Genomic DNA, 3,896 nt, shown 5'->3' with positions numbered 1-3,896 from the left:
CTGTGTGACCCTGGGTAACTCACCTAACCCTATTTGTAACAGTTTTTTCATCTGTAAAATTGTCAAGAGGAATCCAACTACCATTTCAGCAACATTTGATGATTAGTGCCTTTTGGACAATTCTGTGCGATAGAATGCAGGCTGTCTTTGATCATACCGCTTTCTTTTGGTCCACAACGTTATGAAAGCGTACCGAGCCATGGTGCATTATACTCATCTCTGGGGTCCATGGGTATTTAGGTCACTATTTCAAATTACTGTAGACCTCAGCAAGACAGGGTACAATGATAATAGCAATCATTTATATATTACCTACTATGTGCCAGACACTTTACAAATGCTATTTTATTTGATCCTCATGAAAACCCTGGGAAGTAGGTTCAATTATCATTCCCATTTTGCAGTTGAAAAAGAAATTCAGTGACTTGTCCAAAATTATGCAGCTAGTGAATTTCTGAGGCAGAATTTGAACTTGGGCGTTCCTGACTATGGGCCTGCCATTCTATCCATTAAGCTAACCAGCTGGCTCTATGTTAGTGATCTCCACTATTATCCTCCCTCTAAATCACTTGCATTTCAAGTTATAATTTCATATGTGCTTCTAAGCAAAGGGAGAGTTTTCAGGAAGATAGAATCATAGATATAGAACTGGAAGGAACCCAAGAGAACATTTATTTCAGCATACTTCTTTTATAGATGAGGACACCAAAGTTCAGAAGTTGTGTTTTCCCTAGGTGGGGAGACTCAGTGAGTCAATAAATATAAATAGAAACCATACTCTATTCCAAGCATTGGCCTAAGTTCTGGGGAAGCAATAAAGAAATAGGTAATTCCTTAAGGTCTTTAGATAAATAGATAGATGTTTTTTCTTGTTGTTGTTGTTGTTGTTTTATGTGTGTGTGTGTGTGAGAGAGAGAGAGAGAGAGACAGAGAGACAGAGACAGAGAGACAGAAAGAGAGATACACAGAGAGACAAAGAGACAGAGAGAGAGACAGAGAGACACAGAAAGAGAGACACAGAGACAGAGACAGAGAAAGAGACAAAGAGACAGAGAAACAGATACAGAGAAAGAGGGAGACAGAGAGAAAGAGACAGAGAGACAGACAAAAAAAGAGAGAGACAGAGACAGAAACAGAGAAAGGAGAGAGACAGAGACAGAGACAGAGACACAGAGAGACACACAGAGAGAGACAGAGAAACAGATACAATGAAAGAGAGAGACAGAAAGAAAAAGACAGAGAGACAGACAGAGAAAGAGAGAGACAGAGACAGAAACAGAGACAGGAGAGAACAGAGAGAGAGAGAGAGAGAGAGAGAGTCAGAGCGAGAGACAGACAGACAGACAGAGACGTAGAGAGAGACACAGAGAGAAACAGAAGGAGGGAGAGACACAAAGGGAACAAGACAGAGAAATGCATACAGAAATAGAGGCACAGAGAAAGAAAGAAGAGATGCACAGTGAGAGAGACATATAGAGAGATGGAGAGAATCGATGAAGTTAATGCAGGAGAACAAGTTATTAACAGCTTAAAAGGGGAACCAGGAAAGGCTATCTATAGAAGTTGAGATTTGAGCTGGATCTTTGCAAACTAAGGAAACGAAAAGATAGAGGAGAGGAGACAGAGAACTCCATTCATGCAAGTGGCCATGCAAAGGCATGGAAATAGAACAAAGTATTATTACAAAGTATATTACAAGAAGGGCTGTGTAAATGGATTGTAGAGTATGAGAGGAGTGTAGTAAAAGACTAAGACAGGAAAGGTTATAAAGATTGAAGGCAGGATATGAATGAGGGTTTTTCTGGACCCTGAGTCCCACATTCTATCTACTGCACAGGCTATGGCCCTTCAAATATACATTGGTTCCCTAATCGTATAGTCGATTGCAATTGACCGATTTCATATCTTCACTTTATAATTTTTCCTTCTGCTCATAAAAAAACAAACAACACTGGCTTCCTTTTTATCATATTCCTGCCAACTCCTCCATAAAACATTCCTCAAAGATAATATTTTGTGAATAAAACTAATTTTGTTAGTATAGTAAATTCCCCATGTGGAAAGTCTTTCCATCAATGAAAATGATAACACTTATGGTTTAGTAGAAAAGTATTAAATAGTTGTCTCTGGAATACAGAGGGACCTTAGAGAATGCTAAGTTTAATTCCTTCTTTTTACAGGAAAGGTGAGATAACTCAATTTGAACTCATGTCTTTTTGCCTCTAAGCAAAGCCCTCTCTAGTCATTACACTGTATAGTGTCACACAGCTAGTATCAGGGTCATAATTTCAACCAAAATGTTTCTGATATCATGCTTAGAATTCTTATCTAATAATCTACCCTTCTTCATTTGGGAAGTTCCTTCTACCAAAGCAAACTTGCACCTATTCTGTAATTTGTCAAATTAAAGAGTTTTTTGGAGAAACTGAGTAAGTTACCTATATAGGATCACACAGACAATATTTCTCTTCACAGGTTTAGAATAGGGCTAATTCAGTATTTAATAATTAACTTCATGATTGATACCTGTACTTTTCATGTGACACTTGTCACACTTCATTTTATTAAGTGATTCATGCATATATATACTTACACATGTATATTTATATATGCATGTATGTATATATAATAATTATATGAGTGTTGAACATCTTTTTAGTGGAGGATGTTTTGTCTCTTTATGGCTTTATATTCTCTTAATACCCTAGTACTACCTCAAACAGTGATAAGCATAAAGTAGTTGAAGGACCATCCATTAAAAATTATCTATTCCATGTGTTGCCATTAACTAAACTTTGAATGAACAATTTTCCATATCTGGGTATTACTTTTCATCTGCAAAGAGAGGTTTTTGGACTATATTCTCCTTTGTAGCTATAATATTGCATGATTTTGTGAAGGAATGTATCAGTCATCATCATGATCATCATCACTTGCTTTTTATTGACATCATGGTCTTTTGTAACATGTCTATCTATATATAACTATAATTATAATATAGCAATATAATAATATAACATATTACTATATTATATAGTAATATAATAAAATAACTATATTTTTGTGTGTCTGATATCAGATAAACCATTTATTTTAGACAGATCAGTTAAAACGTCATGCATATCATTTGGTTGTGTGCAAATACCCAGACATGTGATCATGTTTTTTTTATTTTTGCATAAATAAACCAATTCATTATGCATACATGCATGCATATGTATACACAAATATACATATTTACATAAGTACAACACACAATTTCCTCTAGATGTTGCATGCAGATGCAGTTAGAGAGACAGAATCCTTATCCTGAATGATCTCATCATCTGAAGGACAATTCTTGTCAATATGTGGTAATTAAGTAGACTTGGGACCATCTGATTCCACTCTCTTTGATTACTTACTTAATTAATTGATGGATGCCTGGAGGAACTAGGGATATTTAGCATGGAGAAGAGAAGACTTTGGAGAACTTTTAATTTCAAATCTTTGGCAAATTCTCCTATAGAGGGATTTGAAGAGAACAAAAATGACATCTCAATGTTAGAGTCAAATTATAGTGTATCAGACTATGGATGATCAGACCATTATTAGCTTGGAATGCTCTATCACAGTTTGGGAACAAATACTTCATGTAAACTTTTGGGATAGAGTTTCTAAATTTGTCTATTTCTTTTGAGCTACTTCAATTCTGCTTTGCTTATAGAGCACAGCACATTCTCTGATGAGGGTACGCCATTCTAGGTGGCCCTGTGCCAGTGTCTCCCATTCATGCAACTGATTCCAAAGTTCTTAAGAGAGACCTTGAGAGTGTAGTTCACTTTTTCTGATCACCATTTGAGCCCTGGGTGAGCTCTTCATAAAATAGGAAGTGTTTTTAAGGAAGTTTTAGAATT

This window comes from Antechinus flavipes, chromosome 1, assembly GCF_016432865.1.
Source record: "Antechinus flavipes isolate AdamAnt ecotype Samford, QLD, Australia chromosome 1, AdamAnt_v2, whole genome shotgun sequence".
NCBI classification, from domain to species: domain Eukaryota; kingdom Metazoa; phylum Chordata; class Mammalia; order Dasyuromorphia; family Dasyuridae; genus Antechinus; species Antechinus flavipes.
Note: the sequence above shows the minus strand (reverse complement) of the source record.